Raw genomic sequence first — 19,762 nt, 5'->3', positions numbered from 1 at the left:
CTCGTGGAAATCACGATATGGACACATGGTTATAAATAGTAGCGAATAAAAGGAAACACGTCAAACATTGCGTCGATTTTTGAGTGTTGCAAGTCAACGTAGTGCTATTGGCATGCGACAATAGTCAACGTCAGTTGGCTGTGCGTCTTAACGTCACTTAGAGAGGTTTTGCGAGGCTGTGGTAGCGGTACCAGGATAGTTGAACAGCTGCCTATGCTTAAAGACCAGGTCGTCCGAGGGTCACAACATAGAGGCAGGATAGGTACCTTGTGAACACTCTAACGCCAATAATGTCCGCATTAGCCAGGCCACCATACGAAGCAGATTGCGTTCTGTTGGTCTCCGTTCTCAACGTCTGGCAAATCGTCCACCACTGACACTACGTCACAGACACGCTCGTTTGCAACGGTGCCGACATCATCAGCGTTGGAATAAAACAAGAGTGCTATTTTATGATAAAAGCAAATGCAAATGTGCTTTCATGATGGCCAAAGGCGAGTAAACAGTTTTCATGATGCTACTGTAGTGGCGCATAATCCATTTGGGGGATGTTCGATAATGGTCTGGGGTGGCAAGGACACGTTTACACGTTGTTGTTGGAAATCTCATTTCACAACGTCATGGAGTCGAGATACTGGCCCCATTGTGGTACCATCTGCACAGGGGGTTGGCTAAAATATGACACTTCTCTTCATAACATTTAGTTTAAAGATGGATTCGCACGGTATACATTTATCTTGGTACAAAATCGGGACAGTAAGACATATCATGCAGTGACCTTTCAAATTTACCACAGTCTTATGACTCTGGGTAGATTAAGGCCCACAGCAAAACGTGTGTAACGAGGAGACAAATCCTTATCTGAACATCTTTTCCAAGTATGATGCAACTGATTCTTAGCATGCCACAATAGAAATCAACAAGGATTTAAAAACTTTGTCATGGGGACACGCGAAGTTTCACAGACTGACGTGGCGCGAGCAACTTTCGGACGAGTGTGCCTCTGCCAAATACATTGCTACTAGGCAATGAAAACATAAAACGGACATGACAAAAAACCTACTTTCATCACTTGACAATGTTATTGGGTATTACCAGGATCTTTATGATCATTGTCGTCCAGGTTCCAGTTTAGCAGTCTCCAGACATTTTGGATGAGGTACCACATGTGATACTCGCATACCTACCACCGAAATACTCTCCGGATCCAGGTCCACCAGTAAACCCATTCTCTAAATTGTGCAAAGCTTCACTTGACCAAGACCACTAAATACCAAACTATGAACACTTTTGTGAACGTATCCTTATACGGCTTTTGCCAAAGTTTAACCAGTAAACAAAACGCAAACAATGTGAAATCCTGAATCTAAATAATTAAGGAATCTGTTATCTGAATCTTAGACAAATAAGATTCCCTTCAGAGTGAGGAACCGACATTCGAAAAACAAGTACATTAGTCAAATGTCGTCTTTTGAGATCTTCTACACAAACACTATTCCTATACCTAGCTTCAGTCACATTTCATTATCTTGTCAATGTTGGATTACATTTATTTCTTTATACTCTTTGGGTCAGTTTATCACGTGACTTGTGGGACCGAGGTAACACATGCATCGTAGGCAGTTTGGCGGGGCATAGGTGTTATAAGAGAGTTTATATATGTTATATATCCTGAGTTGTGTTAAGTTAAATATATCTATATAAATATTCACAGTGTAGACAATACAAAACAGATAACATCATCTTGACTATTATTACAATGACCAACAATACAGAGTCAGTGTATGGGCCAGCTGCTTATAAATAAAGTTGGAACAAAGAGTGAGTGAGTGAGTTTGATTTTACGCCGCCTTTAGCAATATTCCAGCAATATCACGACGGGGGACACCAGAAATTGGATTCGCACATTGTACCCATGTCGGGAATCGAACCCGGGTCTTTGGCGTGACGAGCGAACGCTTTAACAACTAGGCTAACCGACCGCCCCTTGGAACAAAGACGTATATAGTAACTGTTGTATATATATATATATACGTGTTTGGTTAGACAGGCCGGTTGGCCACTGAAACGTGAGGTGGATGAGGTGTGGAATTCTGCAGACTGACCATACATGTGTCGCGTGTGCGGCACATGGCAGTCTGACCGTGAATGACTCCTTAGGGATCAATGGACAATGCTTTGTATTGGTCTGGAGTTGACCCTGGGACAGCAGCGAGAGAGGTTGGTCGAGGTAGGTCTGGCACATACTAACTGGATACCATGATTATGATTATGATTATGATACCTGCAAAATACCATTGGAATAAATGTTGTGGACCCATAGACGGACTTGTGTTGTCACATACAAAAGTAATCAGTACAGCGCCAACACCTTCCTGGGAAACGTGTAAACAAGCCGAAGTTTTATGTCCCTGGTTGTTGTGTGTTAAGTTGTTCTCTGTCGTAAAATCCCACCCTATGTTTCCACCACCATTGAAATGAAGTGATTACAGAGCTGGTTGTACTTCACGATACGGTAACTAACGTGAATAGATCGATATGATTTCATAGCAATAAAGATTATGTCTTGGTATTGATAGTCTAATCACCCTGGATAAGGTAGATAAAAAGTCTGTGTGCGTGATTTCGATTACTATGTGTAGGTCTGTATTCAGTATTATGAATAAACACATATACGATTGCGGTTTTACTTTAAGAACAGCGATACAAGGCGAGCCGCATTGTGTTTGGCCTTATGGATTATTAAATATACATGTACCGCTATTCTGTTAAAGATGACATACGAGTTACTGGGGGTTCCTGAATAACAATGTTCTCTTACTTCCAACACATCCCTACTTACTCAAGCGGGGGCAGGGTGGCCCAGTCGTCTAATACACCGCAATTCGCTATGCAGATTTGCTTCCCTTGGGCACCTATGATCGTGGGTTCGAATCACGATTCGCCCCGATTATGTTTCTTGGTTTGTCAGCACAATACCCGTGCTCTTGGGTTCCAACGAAGTGGTAAACGGCTGAGACCTGCTTCACTTTTGGCTTCCCTCCCACATCAAACTGACACGCCATGGTATGAATGGAATACTATTCAAAGCGGCGTTACACCCACCTCACTCGCTCACTACTTTCTCAAGCTAAAAATACATCCTTACTTTCATACTTTTAAGGTTTCAGGAAAATATTTTCAGAGTTATTGAACTCTGTGAAGTTGTACATATGCTGTGGGAGTCACCGTTGCAAGATGCATGTGGGACTTGTTCTCTGCTGCTAATGCACCTTCGCCAAGGTCGCAAGTTGATCTTTACAGTGCATGGCACATGGCAACATACTCAAAAAAGACTTCAGATTCGGTCACACTGTCAACCTGCCCCTTCCACCCCCTGTAATAAGACGTTTTATCATATAATGGGTAGGTTTCTCGGCAGGATAAAGCCACCGGATAAAAACGATATCCGTTGAGGTCATATGCGGATAGAGATGCAAATATCAAATGTCAACTAGGGACTACTTTCACTGTTCATAAACAAACATGGCGTCGCCCTCGTCATTCGGCGATCGAGTCAGAATTAACCATCAGAAATGTGGATAAGCTACAGGGATAATTGCTATCATTATCAAAAGAACAGTCTATAATATACTAAAAATCAGTGTCTAACCGCTAAGGCATTTAATAAGTTTTGGCAACTTTGGAGATATAAATTTCGAAACAATTTTGCGAGGGCACGAGGCCTAGCCAAGCGGGATCAGAAGCCATATCTGTGCTTGTAGACCTCTGCGGTTTGAAACCTTCTTCACAAATTAAAATAGTTTGATTTGGCCGAAATATGTTTGAATTGTTACATGTGTATACATCTGACTACACCCTTAAGGTTATTACAGGACAGTCCGACTGTCAACAACGTCTGACCGTGGCCGTGACGTCTCATAGACTAGGGTTAGAGTAGCTTCCCTTTGACAAAGGGCAGTTACTCTAGCGGACAGACCGATGGATTGCCACGAAAGGCAATTTAAAAACAATTGTTGTTTTGCGTATATGTTGCTTCGCCACTGTATAAGAAACTGATTTCATTTGGAACTATATTGGCTACTGTCACTGTCCGACTGACACATCACTTACCCTGTGACGTAATAAATATTAATGCGCGCATTCCAGGAAAACTCGCAATGTTTCGGTAATGTTTGTGAGAGAGGGAAAGCGATTTTGAAGCACAGAATTAAAGAATGACATTATATGATAAAGAGGTTATCACGCTTGTGTGTTTGGGGATGGTAAATATTCTGTATTAGGAATAAACACTATGTATTTAGCTCGCCGAGGCTCGCTAAATACAATGTTTATTCCTAATGCAGGATATTTACCATCCCCAAACACACTAGCGTGATAATGTCTATATATTAAACGGCGGGTCTCAAGAAACTTGTTAAGAGTTGAGAGCATGTCGTACACTGAGGCCGCTCACAGAGCTATATGTGCAGCAAGCCGGAAACACTCCACTCATCTTTATTCACTGTTGCAAGATACATACGATTCTGCAGAAGATATAACTCGGGTTTTAATTAACGTTGAGAATAAAGATGATCCTGGCCTAAAAAATGACTTCAGTTCTGGATTATTCAAATGAAGCATTGTCCGCCATGTATATAATGTCTTATCGTCAGTGATTCAATCAACATTAAATTAATCAATCAGTCCAGGATGTTATTGTCAAAGTACATTACTCCATCAGTCACAATAGTATATAAATCAGTGCTGGATGAACCAGGTAAATTGGGATGCCATATTACTCCATCAGTCACAATTGTATATAGATCAATGCTGGATAAACCATTGAAATTGGGATTCTACATTACTCGATCAGTCACAATAGTATATAGATCAGTGCTGGATATACCATTGAAATTGGGATGCTACATTACTCCATTAGTCACAATTGTATATAGAACAATGCAGGGGATAAACCATTGAAATTGGGATGCTACATTACTCCATTAGTCACAATTGTATATAGATCAATGCTCGATAAACCATTGAAATTGGGATGCCACATTACTCCATCAGTCACAATTGTATATAGATCAATGCTGGATAAACCATTGAAATTGGGATGCTACATTACTCCATCAGTCACCATAGTGGTAATACCAGGTGTTTGCGAAAGGATAAGCTTATAATGCCCCACCGGTGACACATGTCACAAACACATGCAAAGGTAAATCAACTGTTCACCTGAAAATAAACATGGGAACATGCGGTACAACCTGGGAAATGCATTGGACAGTATTTTTGTCGCAGATACGTCAAATTTTGACGTGTTCTCCACACGTCTACCATAAAATATTTTGAAGGCTTTACTGAGGTCTTGAATGTTGTTACCTTGATCAAACAAATTTAGAGGAAGAGTCGCAGGACTCTCTTTCAAATCATCGTAGAAAAAAGCATGCTCGATTGTAGCTTAGTAGTTGCGAAATTTAGACACCAAAGGCTTGAGCTTCTGGAATATTGCTCGACATGAAGGGGAAGTTGACTATTGGAAACGGGAAGTCATCCCTCTTGCCATACAGTCTTGTGGATACTCTGAATCGTTATGCAAAGTAAAGATACATCTGTTTCTGCTGGAAAATCAGTACCATGTGCACAAAGTCTAAATTTGTTTTACCTTTCAATTGAAAATGATGTTTTTCGCAGGAGCACAAATATCGATTGTCAGTTCCGGTTTGTCTGTACCGAAACGAACCTACCATTGGCACGGGATGACCCTGTTGATCGTAAACGCAGAGCTCGGTCGTTACTAATATACAGTAAATTATGCAACTAATGGAGGTTGAACTATTGGAGTTTTTCTGTAAATTATCTCAGTAATGGAGTGTGTTGTCAACTTGGAGGTGAAAACCTCCTAAAATGACTAATGTTCATACAGCTTTGTTTTAAAGGCATATATTTGCAACGCTCGTGAGAGACTGCAATGGTATTGTAAAATTAAGAATCGCGAATCAACTTAGTAAATACATAAGACTATGGTTTTGTGGTAAGAACTTAATCAAATAAAAATTGAATATAGAGAGAGAGTAATCTCGAACCTCTGTCAACGTACTATGGACAACTAGAGTATCTTTAACTCTTTTCCTCTTTACAAAAAGGTGGCGTATATGAACTCAGTCAAATACCAACTCGTACCTGTAATAGTTCACGTACGATTTGTTCGTTGAAAATATGAGGATTCATATATCCCGACGAATGTTGTTTGTCAGATATTTCTCATTAGAACGACGATCAGTTGAAATCGTTTCTGTTACTATTTGTGATGGGTAACTTGCTATTTTGACGGAACTAATATATATATTAGAAGCAATAAATAGGATTGAAACGTTGTGTTTGTATAATAAAGAAGTTGTTTTCAATAGAACCCCTTGTCATATTACTGTAGGTTAATGTTGCAGTTATACTGTATGAGGTATATCAGTCTGAGCGCAAGGATCACTTTGTGCAACGGATATAAGGTTTTGAGAAAGTAAGTATTCAGTTGGATTTCCGGGGCAGAATGGGTCCCTTCTATCCAGCTTCAACCGACAAACAAGGTAGATAGGTAGATAGAAGCACAGGAAATCTCCCAGATGTGATCTGGTTAGTCGGTCTCACTATCGACCACCGATTTGTCTGGTCCAGATTTCGATTATGCTGCAAAATGCGGTATAAAACACCATCCACACGGTCTCAATGAGAACGTCGCTTGTTCGCCACCATTCGAACAAAAGATTACGAGCAATTCATTCGTGCCAAGCGATGACAGTAGATCATTCTCTGGACACACCATTTCCATTCTTAAAACAATTTACACCGGGGATCTTGAAGTATTGGTGCCTGAGACCACTACACGGTTGTAGAAACCATTGAATCACACCGGCTAGGCTTCGACAGAGAGGGGTAATCCAAACAAACGCTGCCTGTGCTATTACAGTTGAAAGCCTTTCGTTACGGATGACAGAATAAGAAAGGACGAATTATGGTTTCTTATTTTTTCTTCGACATTCATTTCTATGTCATGATTGACCCTTCATAGTAAACTATTTAGAATGCACGTAGAAACTCATTTTACTTCAATGACATGACATTCGTCTTGCTTCAATGACATGACATTCGTCTTGGTTCATCGACATGACATTCGTCTTGCTTGAAAGACATAATATTCGTCTTGCTTGAATGACATGACATTCGTCTTGCTTGAATGACATGATATTCGTCTTGCTTGAATGACATGACATTCGTCTTGCTTGAATGACATGACATTCGTCTTGCTTCAATGACTTGACATTCGTCTTGCTTCAGTGACATGATATTCGTCTTGCTTCAGTGACATGACATTCGTCTTGCTTCAATGACATGACATTCGTCTTGCTTCAATGACATGACATTCGTCTTGCTCCAATGACATGACATTCGTCTTGCTCCAATGACATGATATTCGTCTTGCTTCAATGACATGTGACATTTTCGAGTTGTGTGACGCTTTACGCCTGGGCGGGGTCGCCCTGATTCCTTTAGATTGTCAAGGGCTGAAAGTGTTTTCAATTATGTCTGTGTCTAAACTAGGTTTTAAAGCATTCGGCCCTCGGAAAAGCTGTAACTTGTGTTATAGGAAATCCTGCGAAGTGGGGTCCACTTTCTCGGGTTGTCTTCCTGTCGGTGAGTCGGACCTCACTTTGAAGTTAAAGGTACTTTCGCTTGTGGTCAGTCGATGCGTAGAACTGTCCAGTCACCAGCTACAACTGACCGTAGTAGTAGGAGCAGCACCCCATCTTATGTTATATATTCATCCTCCAGTGTTATTTGACCGTGACCCTCGCTGACAGTGTCCCACGTGACGCATAAATCACGCCCCGACACTCGTCCAACGTTAGCGAGCTTGCGGGCTTATCTGACATATATGTATGACTCGTATTTGGAAATTGAAAAATAATTTCTTTTCTTATCGGACATACTATTGTTATGCAACATATCAAGCTGCCCACATTGGTTATCAGCAGCAATAGCAGGAAGGAAATTAGAGAGAAAATTTCTTGCAAAACACTTTGCATTGATGGATACAAAAGCCAGGCCGACAAGGACAAATAAAACATGTCAATAAAACCTCAGGAAATGATGTCTGACAAACACGTCCATTGTTGTCACCCGCCCCCTTTAGCGTAGATGTTGCGAACTATAAAACCATTCATCCTTAACGTGGGTGCATATTTTTAGATTCCGTCATGCATAAAATTGACAGCGTTATGTGTACCCTTGCTCCAGCAGTTACATTCTTTTACTCCAATTATTGCGTGTCTGTAACATTCTCCGCTCTAGTTGCGGTGTCTGTAACATTCCCTGCTCAAGCTGCAGTGTTTGTAACATTCTCTTCTCTAGCCATACTGTCTGGAATGTCATACTGTCTGCTCCAGCTATAGAGTCTGCAACTTTGCTTCAGTTATAGTGTCTGTAACATTCTCTTGTCCAGCTATATAGTCTGTAACATGCTCTGCTCCAGGTATAGTGTCTTCAACAATCTCTTGTCCAGCTATAGAGTCTGCAACTCTGCTTCAGTTATAGTGTCTGTAACATTCTCTTGTCCAGCTATATAGTCTGGAACATGCTCTGCTCCAGGTATAGTGTCTTCAACTATTTTATTGTCCAGCTATAGAGTCTACAACTCTGCTTCACTTACAGCGTCTGTAACATTCTCTGGCCCAGCTATAGAGTCTGCAACTCTGCTTCAGTTATATTGTCTGTAACATTCTCTTGTCCAGCTATATAGTCTGGAACATGCTCTGCTCCAGGTATAGTGTCTGCAACAATCTCTTGTCCAGCTATAGAGTCTGCAACTCTGCTTTAGTTATAGTGTCTGTAACATTCTCTTGTCCAGCTGTAGTATATGTAACACTCTCTGCTTTAGTGTCTGTAACATTCCCTGCTCAAGCTGTAGTGTCTGTAACATTCTGTTCTCTAGCCATACTCTCTGGAACAACCTCTGCTCCAGGTACAGTGTCTGCAACAATCTCTTGTCCAGCTATAGAATGTAACACAACACAAGAAGGCGGTTTGAGGATTATGTAGTTTTAATTACAATGGCATATGTACAAGTCAAAGGAAGTGTGCCGTCCTTCCTCCCTCCCTCTAAGATACTCGCCTGTACCTTAGGGTGCTGAGACCAAGTCTGCCGGTATTTGGAAGTCGCCCGGTATATATAGTAATGATGGAATGCGAAGCATTTTGTTTTGCACAGGTACTAAAATTTGGTGTGGTCAACTTGAGATTAAATTGACAATCAAGTGGTGTCCATGACGAGGCACTTAAAATTGTTCCCCTTAAGGTGACATGAAACCACCACTCACTGGTCCACTTGATATGTACTTGACATATCCACGGTGTCAGTCGTATTTGGCAAACACTGATAGTGTTACATCCGCCCCTTTCTACTTGGAAATATTGTTGATATTTCATAAGTCGATCTTAAAAATATACACAGTTCCATATATACATATACAAAAAAGAGTGTAAATATTTTACAACGATCATGCTGTCCGTGACCGGACTTAATCGCTTTTAAAATGTATGTTCGTCACAATCTTGTCTCTCGACCGGCTACAGACACACCATTATGGTCATCTGTGATCGTCAGCTCTGTGTTGTGTTCTTCTTTTCAACTTAGTTCAGCTTTATGGTCGTCGCCACAAGTTCCAATATGGCCGCCGTCCATCTTCGTCACCAACCTGTTCATCTTAGTTCACGCAGCAATATACCGCAACACTGTACTGTTTAGTAGTGGGCACCCAGGCCATGGTACAGGCTTTGAAATAGGACGGCTAATTGTGTTAAAAAACCTAAAGTCCACACAAAAACGCTTCGAGCCATCTTTATTGTCAACGACGACAGTGGGGAAACTCCATGGTGATCTAGAACGTCGAATGATCTTAGCATCTAACATGTCATCGATCGCCTTATCTACAACCTTGCGTTTGTTAAGAGGAGTTCGATATGGCTTCGTCTTGATCGGAACATTGTCACCTGTGTCTATCTTCATACGTACAGCTTCTGTCTGCCCTAAGTCTAAATCACTCTTTGCAAATAAATCCTTGTTTTGAGACACTAAATCATTTAACCTTGATTTCAAATGAACTGGAGCGTCAATGTCAACATTGAGATCACTGGATATGTCCCTATCAGCTAATTCATCAGATAAATTCACTAAGTTTTCAGTCGCTACGCTTTTTAGCTTCCCTAGTTCGTAACCTCTCTTCAACCTAAATGTACAGTTGGTATTGTTGACTAACAGTAATGGGACAGTCCTATGTTTGTCAATCTTAACAATAGAATTTCCTATGAGCAGACCTGGTTCATTTGCTGGGTAACTCTTTCCAATTGTTGAGATTTCATGCGTGCATGATGTGTCAAAATATGGTCTATTTTTAACCTTTGCCCTTAAGATATTTCTACACTGTGGTTTTACTATTGTATCCGCTGCTAACCTGACTAGAGAAGATATATGGATATCTTCCTCTAGCGGTACATAAGTTTTCCCTACTCTTAAGCTACCATAGTCGAAATACACCTATTTTGAGACTACACAATTTGGTCTCCCCGCTACATTTATTGAGTGAGTGAGCGAGTGAGTTTAAATTTATATCACTTCGGCATTATTTCAGCCATATAGCGACGAGACCAAGCTAATATATACACAATTTAGTTATTTATGCAATGTCGTATTTAAAAACAATTTATGAAACATATTGGAGCATACTATATTTAAAAACAATTGATGAAACATATTTGAGCATAACAATATCATTAATACAGTTTAAAACACAGGCTATAGGCCACCAGTTACCAAAGCTAGGCCACCTCGCTGGGGATCGCTACATTGATTGAACGTACTGGGTCATTTGTCGCCTTCTCTCCCTAATCGGCTTCTTTATGAGGAAGAGAATTTAGTTGCCCTGTTTTTGTTTTCTTGGTGTTCTGTTTGGACAATGTCGTTTAAAGTGGCCCGGCTGATTGCATAGCCAACATACCCTGACCTCTTGCTCTCTCTCATTAACCGCATTAACACGTTTTGATCTGCAATCCCTAGCCCAGTGACCTGGCTTGCCGCATGAGAAACAATTACGACGCTGTCTAGCATGATCAACGTCCATAGGCTCTTCTCGCCTCCTGCTATTCGAATCGTGCCCTCTACTATTAAAATCATGCCCTCGGCTACTCGGTTTTCCCAAACTGAGTTCGAATCTAGCACTTATGTTCTGTTTACGCGTGGCCGAAGCCACTGCTTCTTTGAGGGATGTGGGGTTTTCCCTCATAAGTTTTTTCTGCATGTACTCATGACTCAAGCCATCAGTGAAAAAAACTATCAATTGTCTTTGGATGGCGGGATTATCTTCACCGCCCTGCCCTAATCCTTCATAAGCCTCTTCGGCCAAGTTTAGTTGTCTTTCAGCATAAATCTGAACACCCTCACTATGTTTTTGTTTGACCGACCTTAATAACATAAATGCGTCTTGTGGGTCGCTAATTTCAGCAAACCTGCTCGTTAGCTCTGTCCTTAACTCCTTCCATGTTTTGGCAGGATTGTCATCCATATAGCGTTGCACGAAGTCGCTTACAGAGCCATCACAACTCTGAAAAGCAATTCGCTTTTTACTGGCGTCTTGATTTGCGCCAGTAAGCAATGCATACTTTTCTACAGATTTGATCCATTTTTTGAAATCTTTCGGGTTCCCCCCAAATGTTTTTATAGCTTGATTCACCCCCTGTGCGCTTAGCGTTGTATTTACAGTAGCTAGTCTCCCGTTTATTTCCCTGTGCCCCTAATGTTGAAGTTACTGCTGAAAACTGCCCCGTTATTTCTCCCGCGAACCCTTGTAAGAATTGTGCATATTCTGCCATTTTGCTCACGTAAGTACTTGCAAAAACCCAAAGAGAATCACCTTTTTGCGAGTCCCGGGACCAATTCCCTCGATCCTAGTCGTTTCCTGGGGTCCCTCGCCTTCGCTCCTTAAGGTGATCCTGGTCTCGGCACCAGTTTACGTAACCCCGCCCCTTCTTGTAACACAACACAAGAAGGCGGTTTGAGGATTATGTAGTTTTAATTACAATGGCATATGTACAAGCCAAAGGAAGTGTGCCGTCCTTCCTTCCTCCCTCTAAGATACTCGCCTGTACCTTAGGGTGCTGAGACCAAGTCTGCCGGTATTTGGAAGTCGCCCGGTATATATAGTAATGATGGAATGCGAAGCATTTTGTTTTGCTCAGGTACTTAAATTTGGTGTGGTCAACTTGAGATTAAATTGACAATCAAGTGGTGTCTAGGACGAGGCACTTAAAATTGTTCCCCTTAAGGTGACATGAAACCACCACTCACTGGTCCACTTGATATGTACTTGACATATCCACGGTGTCAGTCGGTGTCAGTTTAATTTTCATGTACAGTAAGGGTTGTAAATTATATGCCTTTGCAGTGCTTCAGCAGGGCTGGTTGAAGTCGTTATCTTGTAGTCAATTAATCTATTTATTACTCACGTTTGGCCGTAAAATTCCATTGGAATTCCCTATGACGGTTGCGAGGTTCACATGTCTTCCTGCCGTAGCGTGTTTCCGGATATTTAGGTGTCGCCGAGCACGCTATGTTAGGAATTATCATTTGACCAATGGGAAGCTTAGAAGATTGTATGACCCCGTGACCTCTGAATATGGTTAGCTCCGGGGGTATAAAAGCCTGATACGACCGAGATTAGTCGTCTGAAGTTTCGGGTATCCCGACAAGTAAGTCCATAGCAGCCACTGCAGGGGAACATCCCTCTAGGCGATAAGGTTTTCCATACGACTAGTTTTAGGTGTAGGTTTATTTTATGTGGTAGTCGGGTGGGGGGAAATTAGTTGTAGGAAAAATATGTAGAAATAAGGACTTAGGTAGGTTGGAAAGTAAGAAATAAGTTAAAACGCGTTAACGTAGGGTTTGTAAGGTATTTATTTAGTATAGTTATTGGAATAGTGGTGTGGGGGAGAAGTAGGTGTATGAGAAAATAGGCAGTAAATAAGGCAGTTAAGGATAAAGAAATTTAGGTCAATAGCAAAGGTTTAATTGTGTGTGAGTGCTTTCTTTTCTTTGTATTTTTCTGATTTATTGTTAATTTGTACATTTTGTTAAGTTTAATAAATCATCTAATTATGATTTTGTTTTAGTTTTGTTTTGGCAAAGTTGAGAACCTGACAAACCATAGAACCTCGAGAGAGTACACTGTTCATGACTGATCACAGTAGAAAACAACGCAAAGTCCGAAATTATATGAACAGGGTTCGAACTTAGTACTCTCCTATTGCAATCCTGTCACTGGGCAGCCCGCTAGAGGGCGCCTATTACTGTGTCAAATGGATGTGAGCTATTCACACAACTTCGTGCATGCAGTAATGGCGTCGTCCATGTCAAATGGTAGCCACGTCACTGACGACAGAAAACGATTTCTCTCTCGGGATGAAGACACGGAAGAGACTACAACTAAAAAACAACGAGGTGAGACAATATATCCACCTACAGGTATAGAGAACTCGCCATTAAACAACACGACAATGTCGGAGGCACGGAAATGTCAATTGTTTTGAAAGAGATACAAAAGTTATCGATGCAGGTTGATCAGAGGCTTAATGCTTTCGAATCAAGGCTGTTAGAATACAATATCTTATTTCCCAGTTAAAACAAGAGGTATCTCATTTACAGTTATCTCTGAATGGTATCACTGAGTGATACATGAATCAAAACCCTGCTCCCATAATGTATATCAACTATCATATTATGTTGGATATTATTCGTGTAGATTTCATCCACCTATTGAAGAATATAGTACATCGTAATGTCTAGCAGAAAAGCAGAATTAATTTACAATTACGACTGTATCATGTATGTGTTTATGCATCATTATGAAATTGTCGCGATACAATAGTTTCGCGAAATAGTGAGCGAATCCTGATGCAAAGATACAAAGATTTCCGATAGACAAATATATATGTTCATACGTTCATACGTTCATAAAATTGATAAGTATGACAATATGAACCATATGGCCCGGACGTTGATAAATCTCCTAAATGTGTACACAACTGTTTCGGGTCAAACAGAACATTTGTTCACCTCATTGTTTCTAAAAAACATAATCACAAATTTCCCTTCTAGCTGTTATGCTCATGAAACAGTTATGTAATTTTTGTCTATAATTTCCCTGCATGGAAAAGCAAGTACATTGTTACTTGTTTCTGACTGTCACTCGAACATATTGACATACATTGCCATTATATATCGAATTGTCGGATATGACACTGACTTTGAATCACAGCGATCTGTATATCATCGAGAGTGGATGAGGCTGGCTTGTGACTTCTGTCATGAACTACCTCTTATGTCTTCGGGGTGCGATGACACACACACCCAATCCACTGAATCTGACCCGTTATGTAAAGTCTTCCGAGGGTTCTAGGAAGTGACTTACTCCAGGAGATTCAATATATACACGTATGTTTTACTCAAGGTCCCCAGCGACACAGGTAGCCAAGTTGTGATCTATCTTTTGTGAACCTGAAACACTTCAATCCCTTTGCATCGCAAAATTAAGTTACACGATAACATCTTACTGCTGATTAAGAAACATTGTACCTACATACAGCCACAAGAAGTCTCCACTAAAAGCAGAGTTGACTGTGTCATGAGCATGTGTTTATGAATCACTAACAAATAGTGATGATGTGAGGTGTTCGCGAAAAAGTGTGCGTATCCTGCCCCACCGATGGCACCCGACACAAACACATGCAAGGGCAAGTTATTTCTAAATCAGTTAAATGGAATTTGCTATTTGATGGTTACTGAATGATATCGGATACCTCATATCATACCTGAAGTTAAACTTTTTGGCTAAATCATCTTGTTTTGACTTTGCTAGTCCGGACATATAACCGATACATGAAGCGTGGCACCATCTCTCAGCTTCAGTATTGGCACCAACAGCATGACATTAGTAAATATAATCTGTTAACTCCAGAGGATAATCAGTCTCGATCATCTGCCGAAAAAGATGCGGCGGCAGAGTAATGATGTGGGCTGTGGTCTGCCACACTGGTAGAAAACACCTCGAGCAAGATCAAGGCACTGTAACAGGCCAACACTATTGACATTACACGTTACAGCCCCACGTTCTTCCCATTGTCAAACGTCGTAAAGCCATCTTTCAACACGTCAGTGATACATCACAAGCATCATATACGTATATAACAACAGCATTCCTACGGAACTCCAATGTACATGTCCTCCCATGGACGTCATCCTTAAACACAAACACTGTTTGCACATGCACTGAAGGCGAACGTGTGATCAATACTAAATTCAGTCAATGGGCAGGCGATGCCATGCAATAGTGGTGGAAACACGAGATAAAGAATTCTTAGTTGTCATGTCCCGTGTATTGTCTTCACATCAGACACATGTCCAGTGATGTCCTGTTTGCAGTATGTCATCACTTTGTCTCGTTTTGCGTTTCTTTTTGAAGGAGTATATATCAGTCTGATTTGTTTAGAAAATGGTGAGGTGAGGTGAGGTGAAATGGGGTGAAACGTCGCTTCCGAGATTATTGCACTTATATAGGGACGTGCATGCACGTGTGTGTGTGTGTGTGGCTGCTTGTACTAGACCGCACTGATGCCGATTTATAGTGCTAGCCCACTGAGATACCATGCCGCAGTTTAACATGAATACCCCACTCAGACACAGTATACTGACTCCGAGCCGACCAGTCATTGCTTTAACCCCTTAATGCCGAGGGCCAGGCAGGGTAACAACAAGTACCATCTTTAAACGTCTTTTGGTATGACGCGGCCGGGGATCGAACCCCGGACCTTCCGCTCTCCAGGTGGACGCTCTACAACTAGAGCACGGAGGCGGTCGTTTAGAAAATTCTCCTTGCTACATTTAACGTTTGTCTTGACGTTTGACACACAGTACTTGTATAGAAATCAGTGTTTGTGGGGCCCGTCTCACAACATTGCTATAGTATGTTAGAAGTGTCGGGGGACAAATAACAGTTACTAAAGCTTGACAAGAGTCCAATATGAATTTGAGACTGCGCCAAGGAGCATGTGCAGTATGTTGTGTGAAAGTAAAAATGCCACTTGAGGCAGTAAAATAATAACTAAACTAGCCCCTGATGTTCCAATACGAGAATATTCATAGCATCTCCGCTCGTCATATTAACACTAAATATACATACAAACACTTACAGAGGTCATATTAAAATACAAATATTCAAATGATCTGGTGAACACAGCGATATTACACTATTAAATCCAAACATGTATTCAGTTGTAAGTACACGATTGAGAGCAATTTCAAATTCAACACATCAAATCACAATTGACCTGATACTTATGCAAATACCATGGAAAAGCACTGACATATTTACATAGAAACAAAGGCCAAGTTTCATTTAATATAGTTTGTATTCATAAGATTCAACTAATAGATTAACACTCAACTAATAAAAAGAATTCGTTCATTTGATATGTGAAATTAAACTTGCTTCATTTTGTGAAAGCGTCGCATTGTCGCATTTATTTAAATTACTGCTCATTTGGTAACGTTTTACAAATCGAAACAACGCGATATTTCCTCACCATGCTTCAGTTAATTATGAGACTTTTCGCTTGTTTATATTTACGATGATTTCCTTTCCTGGATTCTGAACTGCATCCGGCCACACTTGCGTTTGCTTATTTCACTCGTGGAAAGAACAACTCTAACTAAATATATTTTCGCTTTGTTGGTAATAAGACCATGACCCGTGGTCATTAAGAGGCTGTCAGTCAGATCTGAGAAAATAATATGATCAGATTTCATTTGTGTTATGAAACAGAAACATTTGTTAGAAACAAACCACTGACAATTCGTTGTAATCATGACTTGAAAAGTATGCCCACTACAAGCTCCATGGGTAGTATCAGGTGACACTGTGTGGAAATGCGGCGACCTGTACCAAACAAATAGGTCAGGATGTGCACATAAGCACATTCTGGTTTTATACAGCCGAGATAAAAGTGGATTGTTATCTTTATCAAAAGCATATGCCCTTTCACAGTGTATGACGAGGCCCACACCTTACATTCAGTTATGGCATTGTTGCACGTGGCAAGTCTGTTGCTCTGCTATGGCGGTCTCCAATATACAAACGCAGGTAGGAAGCATTAAATTTCCATGTTTAAAAAGTCTATCACTGTTTTAGCAGACACCCATTTGAATGGATGGAGAGAAAAATGTATCTGAGAGAAACATTGTTGCTTTGATCTCGAGACAAAACATATGTTAATGCCGAAGTAGCCAGCGACCTGAATGTAAGGGTGATGAAAATAATGTTGAAACCCATTTTCATGCACATGACAGAATTAAAATGCACAAATATTTATTTGAACACCGTTTCGAAGTCTGTGAGGCTGTCCGTATTTTTATTATCTTTATCTCCATTTCAACGTGAAATAATATAATGTCTTCGTGTCTTAATTTGGCTGCCGCTGTGGAAAATTTGCCCTCCGATCTAATACAAGAAATACTACTAGATCTACCATTGCACCGTCATAAAAGACCCAGGTCAACTTTATCTTTGTTCCGTTGTTTATTTAAAATTCATTTTGGAAGCAAAGCGAATAGATCTAGATCTACATCATAGATTAATTCATAGATTAGATCCTAGATTCTTGTACCAAGTGTTAAACCTTTTTTTTAAATGTCATAAAATAACTTACACAATTATTGAAAGACATTTTTTTATAAGTATTTTTTGCTATTTCGTCCACCCACTCTCTTGTTAGTTGAGCCTTGAGGGGAGAAACACATACAAAAAATATGGATGGCCTTATGCAAATGACACTTGGCATGCCAATCAACATGGATTTTGGTCGCTTGGACCGGCCAAGTTTCACGGATCGGGTTATTTCGGCATGAGGAGCTTCATCGGACAAATGAGACTTTGCCAAAATACATTACTACTGGGCAATGGAAAAACGACAAGAAACTACTTTGATCACTTGAAATATATATTTGACCATTACCAGGTTTTTTTACACGATCGTTGTCATCCAGATTCCAGATGAGGAGAGACGAACACAACGAAGAAAAACATTGTTGAAATCACCGATTGCCGTATATATTGTGAGAAATGCTATTTATAAACTGCAGATATACCGTACACCACAGGATAACGATTGGTGCCCAAACACATTATGTTTCATGTTGCTCATATGCATCACGACAAACGTATTACGTTCTCGTCTAGAGATCTAAAACTATAATTTGTGTGTAGGACTGTGTTTGACATTCCACGGTATCATTTTATGAAGATGTGAAGACGACATGGCAGGTAGGTTTTGAAACCACGAAGAATGGATCAGGTGATGTATTACCTCATGTTTTCAATCATGATACACGGCCTCATGTAGTGACAGGCTTAGATACCCCCTCTATCCCAACCCAACTATCCCACTAGTACAGACAGTAAATCACAACACACGTACTCTCTTACTACCTAAGATTGCAGGCAGTGGTGACAAAATGATTGCTTTGTCAACTGACAATGTTGGTTCTTTCCTCCCCCAACCAATAAGGGCTAAAATACACAATGGGGAATATGTAGATCTGGCCACTCTCATTAATGGATTGGATAAGGAGCAAAGTATGGATAGCACTATCAGAGTAAACTCAATGGGTCAATTGGAAATGTCACGCCAGTCAAAGGACATACAGTCAGTGGAAAAGTGGACAACAACCTTTATCATATCTGTCAGCATATACCTGAAGAAATTCCCCGAAAACCACCAGCAAATGCTTAAATATTTGCACACAATTAGATTGGCCGCCAGCAGGGGCCAGGGTTGGCAAAATTATCCACAGTAGATCCACAGACAAGGCATGGGGCACAATCAACGCGGAATTGTGGATGCTATACATGAATGTCACTCCTCAACCTGTGAACCGCAGTTTCACCACTTTCAAGCAGCCTTCGAAATCTCCAACTGCAAACAAGTTTGTTTTTGCTGGGATTTCAATGACCCTGGTAAATTTTGTCGCAGACAACATTGTCGTTTCGCTCATGTTTGTTATCAGTGTGGTGGAAGCCACCCATCCCATAAAAGCTGATTAAACCAATCAGTTACAGGAAACCAACCAACCCCAGAGGTTAATACATTTAAGTTTCGCAACAGAAACCTCTCAAAACGTGCAAGCATTGGGCCACACACCTATCAAAGTAGATAAGCTGTTAGCATACCTGGAGTCCTACCCATTGTTAAGTGAGGCTGGTGTTCTTTGTTGCGGTTTCACCGAAGGATTTCATTTACATTACACAGGCCCCAGAGAGGCTAATTTAGTAGTTGTAATAACCTAAAATCAGCTCAAGATCCCAATTTGGAACAATGAAGTACAATTAGGCCGAATGGCCGGTTCATATCATAACCCACCTTTACCAAACCTGATGATCTCTCCTATTGGAATGGTTCCGAAGAAAGAAGTAGACGGGTACAGCATCATCCACCACTTATCGTATAAAGATGGTATGTCGGTAAACGATTCATCAACCCCAGCCTTTGTTCTGTAACCTATTCATCCAATGACGATGCAGTTTTGATGATTCAGCAGCTTGGTCCGGTGGTGTACTTAGCAAAGGCCGACATCAAAAGCGCATTCAGGTTATGCATGGTGCATCCTCATGATTTTCAC

At 40.7% G+C, this 19,762-nt stretch overlaps 1 pseudogene; it reads left to right on the top strand.

Annotated features, from left to right (window-relative positions):
- Positions 1-13,428: 13,428 nt before the first annotated feature.
- Positions 13,429-19,227, top strand: LOC139475235 (uncharacterized; annotated as a pseudogene).
- Positions 19,228-19,762: the final 535 nt, after the last annotated feature.

The sequence above is a fragment of the Haliotis cracherodii genome, unplaced genomic scaffold (genome assembly GCF_022045235.1).
Source record: "Haliotis cracherodii isolate W230 unplaced genomic scaffold, xgHalCrac1.p SCAF_3, whole genome shotgun sequence".
Classification (NCBI taxonomy): domain Eukaryota; kingdom Metazoa; phylum Mollusca; class Gastropoda; order Lepetellida; family Haliotidae; genus Haliotis; species Haliotis cracherodii.
Note: the sequence above shows the minus strand (reverse complement) of the source record. Positions and strands in the feature narration are given on the sequence as shown.